The sequence below is a fragment of the Dendropsophus ebraccatus genome, chromosome 12, assembly GCF_027789765.1.
Source record: "Dendropsophus ebraccatus isolate aDenEbr1 chromosome 12, aDenEbr1.pat, whole genome shotgun sequence".
NCBI classification, from domain to species: Eukaryota; Metazoa; Chordata; class Amphibia; order Anura; family Hylidae; genus Dendropsophus; species Dendropsophus ebraccatus.
This window is the reverse complement of record NC_091465.1, coordinates 41,081,722-41,108,568: the sequence shown is the minus strand read 5'-3', so window position 1 is coordinate 41,108,568 and position 26,847 is coordinate 41,081,722. Positions and strand designations below refer to the sequence as shown.

At 42.8% G+C, this 26,847-nt stretch overlaps 1 long non-coding RNA gene across 1 annotated transcript in view; it reads left to right on the top strand.

The window, feature by feature from the left end:
- The first annotated feature begins 279 nt into the window (after positions 1-279).
- LOC138769977 (uncharacterized) overlaps positions 280-26,847 on the top strand; it is a 69,522-nt gene continuing 42,954 nt past the window's right edge. Inside the window, exons 1-2 of the long non-coding RNA XR_011359362.1 lie at positions 280-309; positions 2,935-3,146. This is a non-coding gene — a long non-coding RNA (uncharacterized lncRNA). The remainder of the gene's footprint in view (positions 310-2,934; positions 3,147-26,847) is intronic.

Here is a 26,847-nt window from a genome sequence, read left to right as displayed (position 1 = left end):
ATGAACAGGGAACGGCTAACGACATCTTATTCAAACGAACGATGTGCGAACGATGTGTAAAAGACAAACGATAAAAATAGATCCAAAACCTATTAAACGACCAACGACCAATCGTTCGTCGTTTAATCGTTGTCTACTATTACACTTAAAGATAATCGTTCAAATACGACCGATTGAACGATTATTCGAACGATAATCGCTTCGTGTAATACCACCCTTTGCCTCACTAGGGGACGGCTGCACAGCACAATCCCTTACTTTCACTTTCACTTATGCAGAGAGCCGACACACATTAGAGCTGACTGGAAGGTGTGTGCCCTGTCCCCTCCACTACTAAACCCCCCATATCTACCTATACTACTACACCCCTCATCCACTATACCTCACTACTACACCCCTCATATCTACCTATACTACTACTACACCCCTTATCCACTATACCTCACTACTACACCCCTTATCCACTATACCTCACTACTACACCCCTCATCCACTACACCTCCACTACTACACCCCTCATCCACTACACCTCCACTACTACACCCCTCATCCACTACACCTCCACTACTACACCCCTTATCCACTATACCTCACTACTACACCCCTTATCCACTATACCTCACTACTACACCCCTTATCCACTATACCTCACTACTACACCCCTTATCCACTATACCTCACTACTACACCCCTTATCCACTATACCTCACTACTACACCCCTTATCCACTATACCTCACTACTACACCCCTTATCCACTATACCTCACTACTACACCCCTCATCCACTACACCTCCACTACTACACCCCTCATCCACTACACCTCCACTACTACACCCCTCATCCACTACACCTCCACTACTACACCCCTCATCCACTACACCTCCACTACTACACCCCTTATCCACTATACCTCACTACTACACCCCTTATCCACTATACCTCACTACTACACCCCTCATCCACTATACCTCACTACTACACCCCTTATCCACTATACCTCACTACTACACCCCTCATATCTACCTATACTACTACTACACCCCTTATCCACTATACCTCACTACTACACCCCTCAACCACTACACCTCACTACTACACCCCTCATCCACTATACCTCACTACTACACCCCTTATCCACTATACCTCACTACTACACCCCTTATCCACTATACCTCACTACTACACCCCTCATCCACTATACCTCACTACTACACCCCTTATCCACTATACCTCACTACTACACCCCTCATCCACTATACCTCACTACTACACCCCTTATCCACTATACCTCACTACTACACCCCTCATCCACTACTACACCCCTTATCCACTATACCTCACTACTACACCCCTTATCCACTATACCTCACTACTACACCCCTTATCCACTATACCTCCACTACTACACCCCTTATCCACTATACCTCCACTACTACACCCCTCATCCACTACTACACCCCTTATCCACTGTACCTTCACTACTACACCCCTCATCCACTATACCTCCACTACTACACCCCTCATCCACTACACCTCCACTACTACACCCCTCATATCTACCTATACTACTACTACTACACCCCTTATCCACTATACCTCACTACTACACCCCTTATCCACTATACCTCACTACTACACCCCTTATCCACTATACCTCACTACTACACCCCTTATCCACTATACCTCCACTACTACACCCCTCATCCACTACTACACCCCTTATCCACTATACCTCACTACTACACCCCTTATCCACTATACCTCACTACTACACCCCTTATCCACTATACCTCCACTACTACACCCCTCATCCACTACTACACCCCTTATCCACTATACCTTCACTACTACACCCCTCATCCACTATACCTCCACTACTACACCCCTCATCCACTACACCTCCACTACTACACCCCTCATATCTACCTATACTACTACTACACCCCTTATCCACTATACCTCACTACTACACCCCTTATCCACTATACCTCACTACTACACCCCTTATCCACTATACCTCACTACTACACCCCTTATCCACTATACCTCACTACTACACCCCTTATGATGTTGGTCATTTCCAGCATCTTGTACTCAGTATAATGGGGTCACCCAGCTTTCCCAGCATCTAATACTCAGTATGATGGAGGTCACCCTGCTTTCCCAGCATCTAATACTCAGTATGATGGAGGTCACCCAACAAAGCACCTATGGTTCTTTTATCTTGCATAACCCCTTTAAATTTTACATGGCCATATATGTGAAAAGTAGAAAGCCTTTTACACTGCTCTCAGTCCCTGTTCTCTGAGTAATGTAGTTAAATATTTCCTTTATTATTTGGAAAGCAGTGTCTTCTGCTGAGGTTCCCTATGGGTAACTTAGTCGGTTGGGGGCCCACTCAGACTTGCTCGCCCCCCCTAGACTGAACCCCTAGCTACGCCCCTGGGTGTGAGGCTCTAGTATATTGCTGCTGGGAATGTCTGTTGAGGGCTGCAAGAAACTGGGTGAGGGGGAACTTTAATTACCTTTTCCTCTCTCCTATAGTTTTGCCCTTTGCTCTCTAGTTTGTAGTCGCTGAATTTTCACCATATGCTGCTCCATGTTAATAGTGTATATTGTTGTCTTAAGAGCTTCAACTTCACCTTGGCTTCAGCAGTCTTTACCTATATAAGCCAACCAGTGGCTTAAGATCCTGACGTGACATTTTGTTTGTGTGTTTGTACATAGCAGCCAAACAGTCTTTCCGTCAGCTTGAGCTTCTGATCACGAGTTTGCGTGTGTACTCTAAAATCATTCACTGCTAACTTGATCGATGGCTAGGCTGTGTATAAGTTTTCTCCTACAAATCCTGTTTCTCTGATAATCCATCACATTAAGCAAATTCTGTGTGTAGTTTGGTTACACTAATGTCTGATTATTTTTTACCTTAAAGGGAACCTGAGAGCTGATCATGTTGCCCGTTCCATAGGAATACAGAGAGGGTGTAGTAACACAGAGAACTGTGATTAACTCCGAAATGCTTTGATGCAACCATTTTTGGTGTTAAATCAATTGGCGCCCATCGCCACCCAGTGCATGGATATCTCCTCCCCTTGTTTATGCGTGCCTTCTGAATCAATTTTGAAGATTGGGCAGAGTCAGAAGGTAAGCATCACCTGTAAAATGCAAATCGTACAAATTTCAAATACAATAACAGTTGTGTCAATAAGGTACACTAGAAGGACAGATGATTGGGTATAATAGGGGTGATTATCACATACTGATGATAATCTGATGTACACTAACATTGACAACTATCAGGTATACTAACAGTAGGGGCAATAAGGTATAGTATCAGGGGCGACAATAAGGAGAAAACAGAGGTCAGAGAAAGACTATCACGTGCAGTAACAGGGGTGACTATAGGTACCGTAATGGAGGATAGGGAAGATAATCAGGAACCACAACAGGGACAGGGTAGACTATCAGGTACAGCAACAGGAAATAGGGAAGACTGTCAGGTACATGAACAAGGGACAATTATGACTGTTAGGTCACTTCACCACAGATGTGTTTCACAACAACAAACTCTGCAGTAAATCACATGAGGAGTTATAGCAGCCTCTTAAAGAGAAAGCTATGAAGCAATTCAGAGCAGGCTCCATAGTAGACTCTCTATAAAGGGCTCTGTTACACTCCTTCAAACCGCAGGCTTTGTAGCAGTGACAAGCAGATCTGCAACAGTCTTTGAGCAGCAGGCCTTGTAGCATTTCCAACAGGTTTGTTTGCAATCTCTCAGCAGCAGGTAAAAAACCTAATATCTACTACCTAAAGTGCTAGCAACAACCTAAAAAAGACATTTTAAAAAAATTGAATTAAAATAAAAAAAGGGGGGGAGTTATCAAACCCTGTGCAAAGGAAATCCAATAGCCTGTATCAACCAGATTCCAGCTTTCAATTTTAAAAAGGCCTCTAAAATGACATCTGGAGTCTAGTTGGTTGCTATGGTCAACTGCTTCACTGTTGCACTAGTGCTTACTAGAGATGAGCGAACTTGCCTGATTTCTGGTTCGTATGAACCAGAAATCTCGACGTCTGATTCCCGCTGCCTGCTCGCTCCGTGCAGTGGGTGGATACAGCGTAAGAAAACTGGGATGCAGCCAATGCCAATGGCTGGATCCCAGTTTTCCAGGCGTTACTTGCGCTCTATCCACCCGCTGCACGGAGCGAGCAGACAGCGGGAATCAGACGCCTAGATTTCCGGTTCATACGAACCAGAAATCTGGCAAGTTTGCTCATCTCTAGTGCTTGTTTCTGCACTTAATCTGGGTAAAAACAACGCTCAGTAATCCTTTCATGGTTCAAAGTATATTCCAGGTACATCTAACCTAACAGCTCTAGCAGCTCTTTCACCTAGTCAATCCTCCGTGATTCCACAGTATTAGAAAGCCCCCTGATTAAAGATGAGTGAACCTCAAGCATGCCCAGGTTCATCTGAACCCAAACTCTTGGCATTTGATGACATCCTCTCTAGCTCCCTTTCTCAGTCCCATCTTCTTCTGAACTCACCCAAAGATCGCTCCTCAGCACCAATGTTCTGTATGTGCTCTGTGCTGACCGGCACAATCTATACTGCTATGACTTGTACAGAATCTAATCACTTGATGCTGTTCCTGACCTAATGTCTACTACACCTAAATGAACACGTTGAATTTTATCTCCCAGGTAGCACTAGAAAACCTGTGAGATTCATCTTTTTGCATCTTTTCTTATATCAGAAGATCTAAAAGATGAGGATCTTTTTAAAAGAATAAAAGTAATTCAGATCCCATTAGGTGAGGTGCATGTGTGCATTACCTTTGGCATTCTTATGATCGGTGGTGGTCACATGGCACGTACCTACTTTCTCCTGGGTGCTAAATCCAGGATCATTGTAAAGACAAAGTTCAAAATTCTTTTCACAGTAAGGGAAAACATTTCTGAAGCCTGAAACAGAATTACAGTAATCTGCTTTAATCCAAGTTTGTGTCACAGACGTGCTATCCCGAATGATAGACAAGGTAGGGTTGATGTGTGTATACACAATGCATTTAGACCAAAATATGTTCAGAGTGTTCTCTCTTTTTTTCACTTCAGAAACCAGACAATTCATCTCTTAACTTCCCATCAAAGTCTCTGTGAAAATGTGTTTGATGAAATATTGATCGTATGTTTGTAATGCAGGCGCTGTCTCGGGAGGAAGCACCGCCCTTTAATCTGCAGAGCCAATTGCTATGTCACATTAAGTCCTTCTGGGCACATGTGTTCTGCTCACTTGAGACTTGTCACCCAGAATGTGACAGTATAAACATAGGCACAATCTGCTTCCACATCAAAAGATTTTAAAGTGGCAAGCTGGCTGTATAAATCATATTGGTTAAAATAAATGAAAAACATATTGAAATCTCTGAGTATACCAGCAATAAATACATAGGCTGTGAATTTTAGCTCGCACACTAATATGGGCACATTTATATTCAAATTAGCTTAATGCAGCTACTAACATTTTTCATTTTTATACCAAATGCAGTCTGACACATCGCCTTCTCATTGCAAATGTTTCACAGGGTACGAAATGTGCTGCTTCTTACATCGAAATAAAAAGTGCCTATAGAAGAGACTAACACAAACAACATTTTACTGTGAAGAATTGAGCAGACAGTTATAAATATAGATTATGTGTCATAACATGTGTGCACATGCTGTGGGAGGAAGGGTGCACCACTTCTATGATGCCTTGGAGGTCGGGGGCTTGACATAAACATACTGATCCACCAACTGCTGAGTCCTAATTGAGAAATGTAACACATTGTAACAAATAGGCAGTCATTGCAGGGGTGCAGATTATGAAGGGTTAAAGAATAGGGGAAACTGGTGAGACTGGTAAAAAAAATTATATTTTAAGTGTATAAACACAAACAATGTATCCGCAGCGGATTTCTTGCTGCAAATTCGCAGCGAAATTCGTTGAGGATACTAGCCCATTCACTTCAATGGGCTGGCATACTCGCAGCGGGATTGTTATCCCGCTACAAGTATGTCAAACAGCGCCATTAACCCCTGTGGCCTGGAAAGATACTGTACCGGATCCTTGCTCCTGCTTGCTTTGGGGCCTCCCGGCATCCCCCTGTGGTCAGCCAATCAGTGAGGCCCCAAAGCAAGCAGGAGAGGGGACCCGGTACAGTATCTTCCTGGGCCGTGGGGGTTAATGTCGCTGAGTTTGACATACTCATAGTGGGATGATAATCCTGCTGTCAGCCCATTGAAGTGAATGGGTAAGTATCTGCAGTGGATTTTGCTGCGAATTCACAGCGAGAAATCTGCTGCGGAAACATTGTGTGTATTTGTACCCTAAGTCAAGCTTCATATATGTTGGTGGAATTATATGGTCAAATATATCTGGATGACAGTGGTTAAAAAGCTATTTAGGGAGTAATATATAGCTGGACAACATTGTTTGCTCTGTACATTAAAATTCCTTTTATTCATCAATCGAATCTCCACTCAAATAGATAAAAACTTCCACGAACCAGTGGATTTTTTTCTTCCTTAAAGAGTTTGCCAGTTAATAGTAAAACTGTTCAGTGTATACAGTAGTATTAATAAGTGTTATGCTGCGTTTACACGTAACGGTATTGTGCAAATTTGCGCGATAACGATCAAATTCGAACAATAATCGTACGTGTAAACGCAGCGAACAATCAAACGGCGAACGAGAAATCGTTCATTTTCATCTTACAACATGTTTTCAATCGTCGTTCGCAAAAAATTCGCAGATCGTTCTGTGTAAACAGTCGTTCGCCGATTTAACTAATGTGTGAGATAGGCTTAAGCGATTGCAAAACGATCGCAAAACGAATTTTCCGTACGATATATCGTACCGTCTAAACGCTGATCGTTATGAAAAAAAATCGTTACTCCGACATCGTTAATCGTACGATCGGGCCAATTATCGGGCCAATGACTATATCCATGTTTTCCATATAGCCTTAGGGGTTTATCCAACTTCAGCAGCCACCGCTAATCATATGCTGAACGTTCGGGTTCGGATGGACTCGAGCATGCTCAAGGTTTGCTCATCTCTATTAGTAAGTCCTCATCATAGCAGATTCAAATGAAAGGTGACACTGTAATTAAGACAGGATCCTACAATAGGTGATGATAAAAGCTCTCCCTCTTCTGCTCCTTGAACAATTACCTTTAAAGGAGAAGTCCGGCCAAAATTAATTTTTGATATGTTGTTACTTATGAAAAGTTATACAAATTTCTAATGTACATTAATTATGGGAAATGCACATATACTGCTATTTCCCTTAATTTAGTAGATCAGGAAGTGTTAGAAATATCTCTGAAGAAGTGACGTCACGACCCAGGGTGTAATTCCTATGGAGTGTCCAGCAGGGGGCGCTCTCTATATAGAAGTCTATGGGACTTTATTGTTTCTATGGGTTTCTATGTAATGTAATGTAATGTAATGTAGTGTACAGTGCTTTATTGAATGAATACATCTATGGAATACTTTGGGGAGCAAGTGTCCTTGCTCCCCAAAGTATTGCATAAATGTATTCATTCAATACATTCAATACACAGTAAGCCCGCCGATCCGCCGCATTTCCGCCGCATTCCCGCTGATCCGCCGCATTCCCGCCGATCCGGACCATATACATTGAACTACAGCTCCCATCATCTGCTTCTAGTATGAACAGGTGATGGGAGCTGTAGCTGGGTAATGGATATGACATGCCGCCGGGCGCAGGGGGGAGCCGCTCAGTACACAGGAGCGCTCCCCCCTCCTCTTCCTCCTTCCGTGATAACTTCCGCCTATACCAATGCTGAGTCCCTGCCTGGCCGCCGCTCTCCGCTCTCCCCCCCCATACATACCGGCTCCCGATGCATCCTGGTGTCCGCGCTGATGCCGGGAGCCGGTATATGTGAGCGGAGAGCGGCGGCCAGGCGGGGAGTCAGCATTGGTATAGGCGGAAGTTATCCCGGAAGGAGGAGGAGGAGGGGGGAGCGCTCCTGTGTACTGAGCGGCTCCCCCCTGCGCCCGGCGGCATGTCATATCCCTTACCCAACTACAGCTCCCATCACCTGTTCATACTAGAAGCAGATGATGGGAGCTGTAGTTCAATGTATATGGTCCGGATCGGCGGGAATGCGGCGGATCAGCGTGTGGCGGATCGGCGGGAATGCGGCGGAAATGCGGCGGATCGGCGGGCTTACTGTGTATTGAATGTATTGAATGAATACATTTATGCAATACTTTGGGGAGCAAGGACACTTGCTCCCCAAAGTATTCCATAGATGTATTCATTCAATAAAGCACTGTACACTACATTACATTACATTACATTACATAGAAACCCATAGAAACAATAAAGTCCCATAGACTTCTATATAGAGAGCGCCCCCTGCTGGACACTCCATAGGAATTACACCCTGGGTCGTGACGTCACTTCTTCAGAGATATTTCTAACACTTCCTGATCTACTAAATTAAGGGAAATAGCAGTATATGTGCATTTCCCATAATTAATGTACATTAGAAATTTGTATAACTTTTCATAAGTAACAACATATCAAAAATTAATTTTGGCCGGACTTCTCCTTTAAATAAAGACCCTATTCAAAAAGCTATTATTGGCCGTATTTGGACGATTATTGGCCAATAATAGCTTTTTGTGATAAAAGGCAACGATCAGCCGAAATGAATGATGTTGAGAGCAATGATCTGCTGCCATCGCTCTGTGTTATAGGAGTGGTGGCAGCAGACCGCTGCTATCTTATATTGGCTCCCAGGGCGATCAAAAGATTGTCCAGAATCCCCCCTGCGACTCAACCGCCCCCACCCCTGTTGCACCTACCCGCTCGCTGTCTGCTCGTGTAATAGCGAGCAGGAAATGAGCAGCAAGCAAAAACTGACCTGACAGGTTGCGCTCACTTGATCCTGGAGATCGCCCCATGTAATAGGGGCTTAAGTAACCGAGAATACTTTAAAAACTCCTCCACAGATGTCACTTGGTCTGCCCCTGTCTATTGTTTCCTATGTTCTAGGACTTAAAGGAGAAGTCAGGTGAAAAATTTTATTAAAGTATTGTATTGTTCCCCCCCCCCCCAAAGTTATTCAAATCCCCAATATACACTTATTACAGGAAATGCACATAAAGTGCTTTTTTTTCCCTGCACTTACTACTGCATTAAGACTTCACTTCCTGGATAAAATGGTGATGTCACGACCCGACTTCCAGAGCTGTGCAGGCTGTGGCTGCTGGAGAGGATGATGGCAGAGGACACTGAGGGACACAGGGCACTGGAGGGACACTGAGCATCCTTCTGCCATCATCCTCTCCAGCAGCCGCAGCCCGCACAGCTCTGGGAGTCGGGTTGTGACATCACCATGTTATCCAAGAAGTGACATCACCATTTTATCCAGGAAGTGAAGCCGTGATGCAGTAGTAAGTGCAGGAAAAAAAGCATCTATGTGGATTTCCTGTAATGAGAGTGTATTGGGAATTTGTATAACTTTTGGGGGACAATACAATACTTTAAAAAATAATTTGCCGGACTTCTCCTTTAATGTAAAGCACAGGTCTCAAACATGACCCTCCAGCTGTTGCAAAGGTACAATTGCTATTATGCCTGAACAACCAAAGCTTTGACTTTGGCTGACCCGGCAGGATGGCAGTTGTAGCTTTGGCAACAGCTATGGAGTAGCGGGTTTGACACCTGTGCTGTAAAGTATATCTTTAAACCTCCTCCTGCACCATCATGAACCCGTACATCAGGACATGGGTAGGATGGTTCAGAGAGGGGTCACATGATCAGCCAGGGACAGCTGCATTTACATGCTGTTAAAACTACTCACCTGTTGGTCTTGTTGCCAAATCGCTCCACCCCAACCTCACCAACCACCACCCCCGATGACGCTGCGAACATGGATTGGCGATCTGTAGCCTCAGTGACACTATGATGCTGATCCTGGCTAGGCAATAGTTCACTATTGGCTCCAGCAGCCCACAGTTTTTGATCACGGATCTCAGAGATCAATACAGTACATAGAAACAGAGAAAGCAAAGATTCACAAAACTGTGAGAAATTGATAGATAAAAGATATTGATTATGTTAAATATCACATTTAGTTTTTAAAACATCCCCTTGGAACCAAAATAAATTGAAGCAACTACTATTCTCGATCAAAAAATTACATTTGTATAAAGAGACACTGATCAAGACAGTGGTATCTTATGGTACATAAAGCACTTTAAAACATAAACATGCCAGCTTTAATGCCCCTCCATTATTAATGACCAAAAAAAAAAAAGAATAACATGGCTGCTTTCTCCCAGAATCAGCACTATTCATGTCCTCAGTCTGGGTATTGTTTTGCAAACTAAATATAGGGGTGGTGCTGTTTTTTTATGAGAAAGTAGCTGTGCTTTTTCAGCTTTTTTAATGGAAAACACCTTTGGGGTAGCTTCACACGTCACATATCTGCAGCAGATTCCGGAAATAATCGCAGTGAATTGCCATCCCTCTGCGAGTATGTCAAACTCAGCACCATTAACCCCCATGGCCCAGGAACATTATGTACCGGTTCCCTGTTCTGGCTTGCTTCGGGGACTCCCCTGCAGGCCGCAGGGGTAATGGTACTGAGTTTGACATACTCGCAGCGAGATGACAATCCTGCTGCGAGTATGGCAGCCCATTGAAGTGAATGAGCATATTTTGCTGCAAATTAGCAGCGAGAAATCCACTGCAGATATGTTATGCGTGAAGCTACCCTTAAGGAAGGAAAAAGTTACATAGCATGGCTGCTGCCTTATCATTTGGTTTGGAGCAGAGCTACAAATTCTCAAAAATACAATAATAGAAAGTATGCAATAGCAAAAGTCATGAGAACAGCTCCCATGTCAATGAGAAAATCATTATTTCGGAAATGTTTGTTTAAAGTTGCCTGGACAGTAAGTCAATGGCCAGTGTGCAATGTGAGAACAGATGCTCAGGTGAGGTCATCCGGGAGCAGACTTTGGAACATCAGCTTTGTTCTGTCATACAGTACATTTAGTGCTGATGGTGGAATTCTACTTCAAAAACAATAATCAATTTTGACATCCTGGTAGGAATAAAGGAGAGCCAGTGATTCAAGTTCACAATGTTTAAATTTCAACTACAACAACTTGCATTTTTAGCTTATTTAATGCACATTACAAAGTTATATAACTTTGTAATGTGTGTTAATAAGCTATCTGGCTCCTGGTTGCTGAGCTTGCTGGAAGCCATGTTATACGCTCCGGCCAATAAAAAGGCTGACGGTGCAAATGTGCAACAGCAGCCTTTTCTCTCCCATTCACGTCACTGGAACCGAGAAGTGAGGGAGTTGCGAAGACACCGGCTGGAGGTGTTGGGGTTGGCCAGCGGGAGGAATGGTGAGTATGAAGTGTGTGTGTCTGTGTTTTGCTTTTGTTTTTCATCCCACCGGAGTTGTCCTTTAATATTCAGCAAAATGTTTATTCAACATTAGTTTTGAGTAAAATAATCCTTCTGTTTTGTGTATACCACTCATATGTAAACCCACAAACCATTTAAGGCTATGTTCACACAACGTAAAACTACGGCCGTAGTTTTGCGGTGTGGAACAATGCCTTATTTGCAATGGGATACATCGTATCATACATACATCGTATACGCTCCATCCGGGATCCCATACACTGCCGGAAAAAAACTGACATGTCAGTTTTCTGCGGCCGGAATTCAGTAAATTCCAGCCGCAGAAAGACCTGTCAGTTCACACAGTGAAGCGAGTGGCTCCGGATGCTTGCTTCACTGTGGGCTATGGTAGGCTCTGATGCGGGCGCACGCTGATGCGCCCGCATCAGAGCTCTGCGGCCGGAAAGATCACCCGGACGGTACTTAAGAGATGATCCGGCCAGAGACCGTCCGTTCCATGACCCGTCATACGTAGTACTCATACTCATATGTAGTGTGAACATAGCCTAAACCTGCCCCATAGTGGTGTTAGCATCAGTCATTGGCTTTTTTACCCGAGCTTGTAAACTGGAACTTGACCTTATGTCTCCTGATTGGCACAGTTATCGAGTTAGTATGCTATTATGCTATCCGTACCCACCCTTCTGGATGTGCACTTGCTGCTGGGTCTGCTCATAGGGTGGTCAAGTGCTCCCTTCCTGCATCCCTAAAGGGCTTACACATGCACCCAAATCCATCCCAAGCAAATCCCTGTAAATCACTAGATATATAAGACAGCTTCACTAGCCATACCCTGCCTGAACAACGTGTTTCCTAGCTTTCGAGTGTCTTGCCCAATTATTCTATTGCTTTCTGATTCATTTATTATGTTTGACCCTAGCTTGTTACCTAACCGAACCAAATCTCTGGTGACTACATAAAGACTACCAATCCTTGACCTACACCTGGACTATTCTCTTACCTGACCCCTTGAAGCTTTGCATCAGTATTTACATGCCCAAATAGATGTTATGTACATCGGGCCCACTACTATATGGGAATTAAAGGGTGAAAACCAGGGAACCCCTTAAGGAATGCCCTAAGTAATGGCTCAACGTCAGATGAGTTAAGTGACCCAGTGGGCCCACTCTGTAAATTACTCTGCTTTCTTTAGAAGCTATACTATCCACAATGCCGCATCCTGACCAATCCTCTTTGGCCTTTACTGTTTGTTTGACAACACTCAGATCTGTTTCACATACGGTACCCTAAGTGCCTGACCGTTGTTGTAATTCTCTGGATTATTTGACTATGCTTCAAAATCCTGTTTTAACATTGACTCTTCTGTTGAGTAGTTGTACCAATTTCCCTGGTTGTACAAATTTTTCTGGTCCCATCTCAGTTAAATGTTATTCAGGAAACTAAACTCTGACCAATTTACAGTAATTTAGTTCTGGGGTATTTCACCTTGTGTTGGTGAATTGTGATTTCCATCCAGCCGAATCTAATGGCAGACATTTACTGTGTGGGAACACAAGAAACGGTACTATTATATGCATCACAAGGGAGGACACTTTAACTATGCAGAGGCATACAGAAGACATAATTATATATTGGTGGGCATTGTGGGGTAATTATGTACAAAAGGGGATGCTATTATGTTAAGTGGGTACTAGGACTGTATGTGGGGCACACATTGTTACTACTATAAGTAAGTGGGAGGACCAAGAAGGGCATGAGAGTAATAACAAGATAGGAAGCTTATGTGGAGAGGTCAGGCCCGCTTCTGCCATGAGGCAGACTGAGGATTCCGCCTCAGGCGGCAGCTCTTGGAATCCTGCAGGGGGCGGCAGAATCTTCTGTGCCACTGTCATTTTAGTGAAGTTTAACTTCGATAAAATGACAGCAGCCCCGATCTCCTCACAGTACTGAGTGCAGTGGTGTCCCTAGGCATTAAGATCCGGGGCCAGTGCCCCAAACAGGAAGTTCACTGCCCCAAATCTTTTGCTTATGGAATCACAGCACTGCACACTGAACTCTGGGGCTTGGTGCATCCGGCCACCGGGTCTTGTGCTCAGCTCCCTCCCGTCTTTTCATAGGGGGGGGGAGTGACGGAGGATTCAGCAGACCACCTGCTGAATGACAGTTATCTGCAGAGTATGTAGAGAGAGGGAGAGAGAGAAAGCCCCCTTCCCCCCTCCCCCTCCCCTGTCACTGTGAGGAAAAGCTGCTCACTTATCTGGCTGCCGCGTGCTGAGGGTGGATGACCTCTGACCTCCCTCTCCTGCCGGGATCTCTGTGACTGCACCACCTCTGTAAATATACAGCACACTATCACTGATACAGTGGGGGGTGGGAGACACTGGTAGCTGCTTACACACAACTACTGACAGCAGCAGGGGGTTTTAGTTCTACAGGAGCTGTGACATTGTAGGACTACAACTCCCAGCGTGGTCTGTCTGCTGTCTTTCCCCCCTTCTAAGAATCGAAGTTGAAGGGGACAAAAGCTGCATAGACAGAGCACACTGGGGGTTGTAGTCCCACAGTGTGTACAGTTACCCTGTGACTGCAGCTCCTGTAGGACTGGCATATAATATGAATTTCCCCATATTACCTTATCTGATTGTATAAAACACTGAATAAAAAACAACTAGTAATGTACCCCAATATGGTCCCTGTATGGCTCTGTTATACTGTGATGTTATCAGGTGGTATCAGGATTGGTATGGTGGTATTAATCAGTCACAGAATGTTGGTATCAGGTCTGGTATGGCGGTGTTATCCAGTCACAATATGTTGGTATCAGGTCTGGTATGGCGGTGTTATCCAGTCAGAATATGGCGGTATTGGTCAGGTCTGGTGTGGTGGTGTTATCCAGTCACAGCACGGTGGTATTGGTCAGGTCTGGTATGGCGGTGTTATCCAGTCACAGTGTGGCGGTATTGGTCAGGTGTGGTATGACAGTGTTATCCAGTCACAGTATGGTGGTATTGGTCAGGTCTGGTATGGCGGTGTTATCCAGTCACATTATGGCGGTATTGGTGAGGTCTGGTGTGGCGGTGTTATCCAGTCCAGGAACTTGTAGTACAACAATCACAGCTGAAATATTATGACTGGTTCTTTATAAAGTAAGAGGCATTTGAGGTTCTGCAGCAGCTGAGGTGTATTATGAGGTTCTGCAGCAGCTGAGGTGTATGATGAGGTTCTGCAGCAGCTGAGGTGTAGTGTGATATTCTGCAGCAGCAGAGGTGTAGTGTGATGTTCTGCAGCAGCTGAGGTGTATGACGAGGTTCTGCAGCAGCTGGGGTTTATGATGAGATTCTGCAGAACATCATAATACATAATGAGAAAATAATAAGTTTACTAATAGCTGAGGTATTGACGTGAGAATAGTTCCTACAAAATTGATTCTAGTATCGGGGGGGCGCCATTTTAATTTTCGCCTCAGGCAGCAGAAAAGCTAGAATCGGCCCTGGGAGAGGTGAGTCATGTTTGGAAGAAGTCTTCATGGTGGGATGGGCCCAACAGAGAAAAAATAGAAAGTAAAGAATTCCAAACCAGCTTCAACAAGTTTAATCAAGCCATCACCATGCCAGATTCAATTGCTTCAGGGTTTTCATATATTGTTTAAATATAGCATAACATTATTAAGTCTAGTTATTATTACTCAGGTCAGATGTTTTCCACTTAGAGATTATATACATTCTTGCTGCTGAACTATACACTGAATCAAATTCAAGATAGAATTTGTAATATGCAAACTGTATGTTTCTCTTCTTGTATACAGTGGGCAATTTGGTGAACAGGGAATTAGTAACATTTGCAATAAGATTAGTCAATTGAGATCAACACCTGGCTATTATTAGAAAACAAAAAAAAACTAGGAGACCTCAGGGGGATATATATATATATATATATATATATATATATATACACTACCGTTCAAAAGTTTGGGGTCACATTGAAATGTCCTTATTTTTGAAGGAAAAGCACAGTACTTTTCAATGAAGATAACTTTAAACCAGTCCTAACTTTAAACAAATACACTCTATACATTGCTAATGTGGTAAATGACTATTCTAGCTGCAAATGTCTGGTTTTTGGTGCAATATCTACATAGGTGTATAGAGGCTCATTTCCAGCAACTATCACTCCAGTGTTCTAATGGTACAATGTGTTTGCTCATTGGCTCAGAAGGCTAATTGATGATTAGAAAACCCTTGTGCTATCATGTTTACACATCTGAAAACAGTCTAGCTCGTTACAGAAGCTACAAAACTGACCTTCCTTTGAGCAGATTGTGTTTCTGGAGCATCACATTTGTGGGGTCAATTAAACGCTCAAAATGGCCAGAAAAAGAGAACTTTCATCTGAAACTCGACAGTCTATTCTTGTTCTTAGAAATGAAGGCTATTCCATGCGAGAAATTGCTAAGAAATTGAAGATTTCCTACAACGGTGTGTACTACTCCCTTCAGAGGACAGCACAAACAGGCTCTAACCAGAGTAGAAAAAGAAGTGGCAGGCCGCGTTGCACAACTAAGCAAGAAGATAAGCACATTAGAGTCTCTTGTTTGAGAAACAGACGCTTCACAGGTCCCCAACTGGCAACTTCATTAAATAGTACCTGCAAAACACCAGTGTCAACATCTACATTGAAGAGGCGGCTGCGGCCATTTGGGCTTCAGGGCAGAGTGGCAAAGAAAAAGCCATATCTGAGACTGGCCAATAAAAAAAAAAGATTAAGATGGGCAAAAGAACACAGACATTGGACAGAGGAAGACTGGAAAAAAGTGTTGTGGACGGATGAATCCAAGTTTGAGGTGTTTGGATCACAAAGAAGAACGTTTGAGAGACACAGATCAAATGAAAAGATGCTGGAAGAATGCCTGACGCCATCTGTTAAGCATGGTGGAGGTAATGTGATGGTCTGGGGTTGCTTTGGTGCTGGTAAGGTGGGAGATTTGTACAGGGTAAAAGGGATTCTGAATAAGGAAGGCTATCACTCAATTTTGCAACGCCATGCCATACCCAGTGGTCAGCGCTTGATTGGAGCCAATTTCATCCTACAACAGGACAATGACCCTAAACACCCCTCCAAATTGTGCAAGAACTATTTACAGCAGAAGCAGGCAGCTGGTATTCTATTGGTAATGGAATGGCCAGCGCAGTCACCAGATCTGAACCCCATTGAGCTGTTGGGGGAGCAGTTTGACCATATGGTATGCCAGAAGTGCCCATCCAACCAATCCAACTTGTGGGAGCTGCTTCTAGAAGCTTGGGGTGCAATTTCTCCAGCTCACCTCAACAGATTAATAGCTAGAATGCCAAAGGTGTGCAATACTGTAATTGCTGCCAAAGGTGGATTCTTTGACTAAAGCAAAGTTTGATGTAAAAACAATGTTATTTCAAATACAAATCATTATTTCTAACCTTGTCAATGTCTTGACTCTATTTTCTATTCATTTCACAACGTATGGTGGTGAATTAGAGTGACTTTTCATGGAAAACACAAAATTGTTTGGGTGACCCCAAACTTTTGAACGGTAGTGTATATATATGATTTAGTTATGACAAATACATTCTGTGTTGGTTGGATTTAGCTGCCGTGGAGAAAAGTTGAACCATATGCAAGGTAAGGGTCCATTCTATGTTCCATAGTGTCCACACAGTGCCTGAAAGGTAAATAAAGACTTGCCTCTCATCTATTATCACCTATAGAGTTATTATCAGCTGTCTTTTGTGCAAATAATTGTGTTCTTACTATTATGCTGCCTTCTGAAAGTAACCCACTCCCCTGTAATCATTATCAGTAGTTCACTGCTAAGACTGAGGGTCTGCTCTTGTATTCCCTTTCATTCTACTAACATAGCTTCATGCCATTTATAGTACTGTAAATCATCCCCTAGCACAGTTCTGGTCTGTTCAGTCAAAGCAGTGCAATAACTTTGTCATATTACGGCAGAGAGGCAGCAGCACTAAGTATGGCGTGCCATGGGAGAAAGAAAGAGGCTTATGAGTAGGTGTGCTCCTGTCACTGGCTTTCAGAATCAGCGGACCTTAGCTCAGTGTGTCGTGTGCCCATCTATCCCTAAGGGTGATGTCCCAGTGTAGAGATACTGAGGATTGTAAAGATAGACTTTCCCAGAAGAGACGCCAGGTTGCTACATCTTGGTAGACACAAGACAGCTAGTCCAGGCAGACCAAATGGCAAGGGGTGCTAGCCACCTGAGTTGCCTACCGACAGTATCAGCAACCACAAAGACTGGGGATACAGCTAATGCAGGTAACGGATGTAAGTGATGGACGAAGACAAAGGTGCAGGTCATGCGTGAAGCTCACTCAGTGCAGAGAGGAAAACCGGCTAGGTCAGATTCACATCACAGAACATGAGAACCAAGAGCCCTCCATCATAGCAGGCCCAGGCAACAGGAACACAGGCAGGGGTGTACCTAAAAAAGGCCGGGCCCCATAGCAAACTTTTGATTGGGCCCCCTCACATCCCACTGTAGATAATCCTCCTGTTTATTGACCCTCTGCCCAGTAAATAGTATGTATAAGGCACCTCCCCTGGTATCCCCCCAGTAAATAGTATCCTGCAAGGTAGAAATGTTCCCTAGTGTCCCCTGTGGTAGGCATCTCCCATAGTGTCCCCCAAAATAGGCATATCCCCAGTGTCCTACCTTGCACAGTACATAGTGTCCTCAATGATAGGCATCTCCCTTGGTAGAATGATGACAGCTCAGGGGGCTCAGTGTATTTCAGGATGGGCCCCCTAATGTGTTGGGCCCCATAGCAGCTGCTATGGCTGCTATGGTGGTAGTTATGCCCTTGAACACAGGGATATGGGATCACCACAACGAGGACACAGAAACCATGATTGAGAGTATGGGAACACCGTGTATATGGTGAGTATGGGAACACAAGCAGTGTATAAACAGGTGCAGGAATTTGGGAATGCTTAGCAGTGCAAAATGCAGGAGTACCTTCATGGGACCATAAGGACCTCAATGATCAGGCAAGGGAACTGCGCTGGAAGCCTCCTTAAATATTTAGAGACCATAGGAAGGGATGGAGAAGAATCAGGACATTGCCCATTTACATCTGGACAAGGTACATGCATGTGACCCCTCCAGTGGTCAAATCTAGTATTGTATGAGGAGACATGCAGGAGGCTTAGCGTGGTGGCGGTGTGCAGAGGAAGCACCACCCGCCATGCCAGAAAAAACCTAAGGGAAGAAGCCAGGGGAGAAGAAGCCAGTTGATCAGGGGATTGAGAATAAGCTTGGGACCGGTGGATACCCAGCCACCGTTAAACTGGCCAAAGATGTAAAGGGGGAGGTAACTGAGTACTTCCCACAAACATCTGGAAATTGAGAGAATAAGAAATTGCTGAGCTTCACAAAGTTAGCTTTTAGGGGCTCAATGATAAGTGAGATCACTAACATCACCTTAACTGGTTTAATACAGGTTTTTATTACAGGAAAGATTTAGATGTTAGTTTTATAATTCAGAATATATGTTTAAGGTCTTGAGATGCATATAGATAGAACATGATAACAGATAACTACACATATAATTAACCGTGGCATTAAAATCTTTCTATTTCTTCTTCTCTATATACACCATCCATGTCCAAGCCATCCCTAGGCTTAAAACATATATTTTACTCACTCCTCCCCTTACAGCTAAAGTTAGATGAAAAGGGCACCCTATATTCAGAATTGTGTACACTGCACACAAAAAAAGACATTTTTTATATGATTTTACATATATTTTACTCTTTTCAATAACCATTACTCACCAAAGGTTGATGCATTCTGTTGTAATGCCTGGGAAAGTATTCTAGTACTTTACGGGATATGGGTGATATGTGGAATAATATAGTTTTCCCAAGAGTGACTGATACAGACATGCCTTTGTTTGATTTTTTTTTTTCCCCATGGATTTTCAAAATAGTTTCCCAGTCTTTGGATGATATTTTACAACCTCTCTAAGAATACAGAATTTGTCAATAAAACAGGCTTATTTGACTGAATATAAATCTGTTTTTCTTTCTGCAGGGATATAACTATGTAATGCCTCGCAGTGGAAGGTCTTTCAACTAATATTACTCCTCCACAATGGCTCCTCCAAAATATATGATATTGTTTTACATTATACATTTTTAATGTAAAAGCTAAATAAATTTACAAAAAACAATAAGAATATTATGCATTGATATTGAGTTACATCATGTTGTCTATTAATAGGAGTCAAAGAGTCAAGTCAGAGTCAAATCAGAAAATATGAGGTTGCTCCTGGGTATCTGACAGTGTAACTCAAGATTATGGCTGCACTATGACTTTTTGTAGTGATACTTGATGTTTTTAACTATTAAGTGACAGCTGCAATCTACATGATTACAAAGAGCTCAACGCTGGAGTGCAGCTATGGTTAAAAGAAATGAGTCAATCTACAAAGCATCTCTGTTATCTCTGGATGAATAGTGAGTTGGGATGTGGAGTGTCTTGTAAACCATAGTGGACTCCATTTGAGTTTGGACACTTTCTACCACTTGGTGTCAACTGGTGTTAAATTTAGTCAAATCGGGAATTCTAACATCTCAGGAACTAACTCAGAACACCTACTTACATTGTAACGCTGGGTTCACACTACGTATATTTCAGTCAGTATTGTGGTCCTCATATTGCAACCAAAACCAGGAGTGGATTGAAAACACAGAAAGGATCTGTTCACACATTGTTGAAATTGAGTGGATGGCCACCATATAACAGTAAATAACTGCCATTATTTCAATACAACAGCCCTTGTTTTAAAATAACAGCAAATATTTGCCATTAAAGGGGTAGTGCGGTGGTAAAGAATTATTGACAGAATAACACACATTACAAAGTTATACAACTTTGTAATGTATGTTATTTCTGTGAATGGCCCCCTTCCCCGTGTCCCACCACCCCCACCCGTGTACCTGGAAGTGTGGTGCGCTATACATACCTGTCACGTGCCGACTCATCTCCGATCTTCAGTCTGTGATGTCTTCTTCGGGCCGAATCCCTCCGAGCATCCTGAGTGCCGGCCGGCCTCTTCAGCGTCATCAGATGCTCAGCCGCGATTGGCTGAGCACAGTTTGGCTCAGCCAATCACGGCTGAGCAGCTGATGACGCTGAAGAGGGCGGCCGGCACTCAGGACGCTAGGAGGGATTCAGCTGCCCGAAGACGACATCGCAGACTGAAGATCGGAGACGAGTCGGCACGTGACAGGTATGTATAGCGCACCACACTTCCGGGTACACGGGTAGGGGTGGTGGGACACGGGGAAGGGGGCCATTCACAGACATAACATACATTACAAAGTTGTATAACTTTGTAATGTGTGTTATTCTGTCAATAATTCTTTACCGCCGCACTACCCCTTTAAATGACGGCCATCCACTCAATTTCAACATTGTGTGAACAGATCCTTTCTGTGTTTTTAATCCACTCCTGGTTTTGGTTGCAATATGAGGACCACAATACTGACTGAAATATACGTAGTGTGAACCCAGCCTAAGGGTTAATGCTTCATAGTCTGTACCACCAATTGAAGTTTGGAACTGAAAAATGTTCAAGGAGTATGCCTTCACATATGTGGATGAACCGCTTGTTGAGAATAAAATTAATAATTGAACTGCACTGCAGGCTGGCCCTGCTATTCCATCTTAAGATGTCCAAGCTAAAGCCATGTTCACACAATGAAAGTTAAGTATTAACCCTTAGAGGACTGGGCCAATTTCAATTTTTACGTTTTTGTTTTTTCCTCCTTGTGCTTAAAAGGCCATAGCAGTTGCATTTTTTTTTCACCTAGAAACCCACATGAGCTGTTATTTTTGCACCACTAATTGTACTTTGCAATGACAGGCTGAAATTTTTTATAAAGTACACTGCAAAAGCAGGAAAAAATTCAATGTGCGGTGAAACTGAAAAAAAACGCATTTCTTTTATTTGGAGTTTTTTTTTTTTTTTACGCCGTTCGCCCTGGGGTAAAACTGACTGGTTATATATTTTTCTCAAGTTGTAACAATTACAATGATATTCAACATGTTTAACTTTTATGTTATCTGATGGCTTGTAAAAAATTCAAAACATTGTTAACAAATATACAGTATGTTCCTTAAAATCTCTATTCTCATGCTTATAGCGCTTTTATCCTTTGGTCTATGGGGCTGTGTTCAGTGTAATTTTTTGCGCCATGATGTGTACTTTCTATCGGTACCTTGATTGTGCATATGGGACATTTTGATCGCTTTTTATTACAATTTTTCTGTATTTGATGCAACCAAAAATGCGCAATTTTGCACTCTGGGATTTTTTTTGCGATTGTGCCGTTTACCGTGGGAGATCAGGAATGTGATAAATTAATATTTCAGGCGATTACGCACGCAGCGATACCAAACATGTTTGTTTATTTATTTTTTATTTATAACATGGGAAAAGGGGGGTGATTCACACTTTTATTAGGGAAGAGGGCTTTTTATTACTAATAACACTTTTTTTTTTCTTTTACACTTATACTAGAAGCCCCCCTGGGGGACTTCTATTGTAAGCACACTGATCTCTCATTGAGATCTATGCTGTATAGTTATACAGCATAGATCAATGAGATAGGCTATGGATTGCTTCCGGCTGCTGCAGCCGGAAGCAATTGAGTGCCGAGCCGGGATCAGCACCATTACAGTGCAGACCCCGACCCGAGCCTGGATGTGTGGATCACTCCTCCGGGACTCCCGCACTAGACACCAGGGAACGGCTTCATAATGTATTTGGATGCAGCTGTCATCTTTGATTACCTAATTAGCGGGCAGGGCGATCGGACCATGCCTACTAATAGCCACGGCCCCAGGCTATATGCGGCACCTGGGACCGCGGCCATTCAGAGTGCGGCCCCTCTCTGAACACCCATTGGCGTCCCTGGACGTACAGGTACGTCCAGAGTCGCCTAGGGGTTAATCGCGTCCGTTTTTGCAACACAACCTTTATGAATACTTAACTTACATTGTGCTGCAGCTAGAGGGAATCCAAAGAATTCCTAGAGGAAATACTAAAGGACTAAGATCATTCCCAATCCCTGAACAGCCCCCCCAGTTATCGCTGTTGTCAGTGACTTCAATTGAACTACAGTACCATGACCCACTAATCCCAGTGTGCAGGACTACAGATCCCAGACATCTCTTGATGTAACACCTGTATCCTCACAGCAACATGTTGCATATGCCTTTGTGATGAAGTACCAGGAATCTATAATGTTGTGAAAAGCTGGTAATCTAACACCATGCATCTTAGAATACAGTATGATAAGTTTAGATATATATTAAACAAGGATGTGTTAAATGGACCTAAAGTCTAGGAGACTGCTTCTTGGACATCTCAGAGAGTGGTCCAATATGGCATTCTATACCACAGGAGCTTCTACACATAGAGGAATTCTTTTAATGGGCACTGTCGTTTAAAAAAAACAAAAAAAAAAACTTTTCATATGTCCGAAGGATACATATCACAAGCTTTGATCAGTCAGCGCCTGAGTGTTTAGACCTCTACAAACTTTTGATGTAAGTCAATGGGGTCTATCTAGGTCACAGACACAAAGCTCAGCAACATGGTCCTCTTCCTGCATGGTCTACTGATAAAACTTTAAGCATGCGTCTCTGACATATCAAAAGGTTTTGTTTTTTTTAGCAACCAGTAATCTTTAAGTATAAGAGTGTTTTCCTATGTATAGAAGCACCTAGGTTAAGGAATGCTACGGAAAACCATGTTGTCAGATGCTAGAGTACTGTCCATCATTCAGATAGTTGAGTGTCTCACCCCTTTAATCCCTTCAGTCGCTAATAAAAATAAAAAAGACCTCAAATTCTGGTTCTCAGCCAGATAGCCAGGTAACCATGAACTACTATCCCCCTCTAGAGAGAGAAATGGAGACTCTCTGAAACAACAAATGACAACATCTTTAATGTCTCCATATTACTCTGTAATATAGTAAATATCCTAAATCTTTGTGCTTTTCTTACAACTGTGAAACGGACATAAAACTGTGTCAGAAACGCCATACATCTGTCAGTCTTTCAATCTCTATTGCGATCAGTTCATCTCAATCAAATTTTGGGTGTATTTATCTTTTCCGGTCTGTGCTCCATCTATTTGTTTCTTTTCTCACACACATTTGCAATGACAGGGAGGAGATCTCAGGCTGACAGATACCACAGCACACGGTGCAGAGATTGTTCTTTCTCTTCGCTCAGACTATTTGCTTTCATATCCCCATTAGCCATATGCTGCTCTCTGTGGTGACAGAGGGAAGGAGGATGGCTTCATCACTACCATTCCGAGGAAGAGAGAGGACAATTTAGGTAATTAAAAGGAATGTTGTTCTTTGCAGAAATAATCGAGCTGAAGAAGGTGTGAATTATTCAGAGTTGTCTTTCTTAATGATCATCTCTGTAAAAAAGGCACATTTATATATTTATCAATGTTTTAAAGATCTGGCCAAGTTTTGATGCAGCTTTTTTCGTGTTTTTTTTCTCTAGCTAATAAAGAGAAGCATAACTGGAAACTTTAGACGTTTTGCTTTTATGAATCTAATATTACTAGACATTATTTAAAAAGAAAATCAAAATGTAATTTGTAAATACAGCCTATAATATGAGCTAAAAAAAAGAAGAAAAAATCACAACTAAAACTTATCTAAGCCATGCCTTAAACTTGCTACATTAGTTTTGTTGAGTTTTTTTTTTAATCCTTTAAAATATTTTAATTTTTTCTGTGTGTGTTGTGGTCACATTGTGGTTTCTAACATGGTTTTCTTAGTCATTAGAAAAGACTTGGTATGGTACTGTATGTCACAGAAACAAGAATTAACCAGAAATGTTTACTTAATATGCAGTCAGAAGTAGGTAAAGTTTAACAGTCTGCAAAAAGTAGAATTAAAGACTTCAATGCATATTCAGGTACAACAGATAACATGCAACATTTCAACTTAACTGGTCTAGGTGAAGACCAGTTAGGTCGAAACAGCGCATGTAGAGATAAGCGAAGCGTGCTGTTAATTAGCTTCTTTTTGCAAAGGGACTTTTGTGCAATTTGTTAACAAGTTAAGCCACATTACTGTCATTTGGCAGGAGCAAGGGATTATCCATAATCCCTTGTGGGCGTCCAATTACCTGCAAGCCCCACTGTGATGTCATCACCTCCCTCTCACCCTGTATATAATGTGAGTCATAGACATTCGGTTGTGTGTACAGAGGACAAAAGGACGGTTGCAACTCCCTGTAACACCTAGTGGGCAGGTAAATACAGGTAAATACCAGCTAGGCGGGGATTGTTAATTGCATTTTACAAATTTCCAGCTAGCAGCCAATCCCAGAGACAGCAGTCATCATCAGCATTGTACCTGAGTAGTGCCACCTCCATTCCATAGCAAGGGCAGAACGTGTCCTCAGTCCTGTCTCCTGTGTTCTCTCAGATACATATACAGGGGAGCTCTTAGGTTCTGTATGTAAGGCTGGGTTCACACTGCGTTTTTGCAATCCGTTTTTTTCATCCGTTTTTTGCGTTTTTTTGCGTTTTTTGCATTAGTGTGCATCCGTTTTGATCCATTTTTCCATTGACTTCCACTGTAAAAAAAAAAAAAGGATAAGTTTTTTTTAACGGACACAAAAGCAGTGACAGCTACGTTTTTGCGTCCGTAAAAAAAAAAAATCCGTTTTGATCTGTTTTTTTTTTTTTTCCACAATGGAGGTCAATGGAAAAACGGATCAAAAAGGATGGACACAAATGCATCAGTTTTTTTGCAAAAAAACGGATTGCAAAAACGCAGTGTGAACCTAGCCTAATTGTTATATACATATAGCAGGAGCTGTATACAGAAGACAAGTAGAAGGCCCAGCAAGTTGACAATGATAGACAATCAGGTACATCTCCACTGCTGGGTTAAGGCAGCAAAAACCAAAAGCAAGCATTCACAAGTGTATGCACAATGAATAAGTAAAGTAACTTGCCTTTCAGCAACAGATTGCTGCTGGTAGTAACTTTAGAAAGTAGTTACAGTATATCACAGTTGGAGGACAGTATCCCCTGGGATATATTCTCACAAACCCTTCCTATAGCCTTATACCACTCAATTAACCACAAGAGACGATAAAATCTCACACAATTGCTCTTTTATGAACCATTGTGTGACATCTAACTACCATCCTAATATCCCAAAAACTTCAAGAACAGTTATCAAGCAGTCACCTTGCGTGTCGCTTAAAATAGGACATTAATGCTACTATTCCTTGTCATGTCATGTCAGTGAATAAAAGCCCCACTGCTATGGTAAAAAGAGAGAATGCTCTCTTTGAGAAACATAGTGATGGGGATTTGTGCTTGGGAAACACTGTTTTGGCGGCATGGGTTGCATGGTGCACTTTGTCGAGGCATTGAGCTGTTATGGAAAATAAAAGCCTGTGTTGGAGATGATTTAATTGGTCTACACCATGAGAAATAAATCTGAAGATAGGGTTCTTTAAATGAATTCAAATTGACTATGTTTATTTCCAAGGGGACTATCAAATTATTGGGGGTGTAAATGGGGAACATTACTTGATATATATTTTTTAATGTAAATACTTATGGTGGGCAAGCTTTTTCATGGAGACTTTTCTTGGAGAGAGATAGGCATGTGCTCGGTAGCTGACTACTCTTTTCACTGGGGCAAGACAGCCTCATCCTCCTGGGTTTCCCAATGGCCACTGCTGCACTAGCACTAAATACCTTCTCAGATGCCACACTGCTCTCTGGATAGGACAGACGTCAGACCTTTTACTGCCAAGAACTGGGTCAGAAATATTTAGGCAGGAATGATTCCAAGTATGCCTTGACAGGTAATTTCAGCTGCAGCTGGAGGGAGACTTCAGTGTGGGGCTGACTGGTTATTTACCTTTACCTTTTGGCTCTTCTGACTTGGCTTTTGTACCCCGACTATCCTTGTCATCTGGCTCCCCTGTTTATTGTGATCTGACTTTTCTGTGGATTCCGATTCGGTATCTCTGCTGGCCATTTAGTGTGACCTTGGCCAAAGAGGACACCCGTTGGTGTTGGGAACCCCTACCCATGTAACTCCTCCTCTTCCTGCTCCACCACCACTTCATCACTCTCTCCGGGCTCAGGTTCAGAGGGTAAACCATAGCACTGCTCCTCTCAGCCATGATGTTGAGCAGGAGAATGATGTCATTTACAATGTAATCGTTGTGGCTGACCAAACAGAGTTAATACCTGAAACGGTACTGGAAATCAGCAGACATTGCGCATCATCTGCCAATGGGTGACCTGGAATTTGCAGTTCTG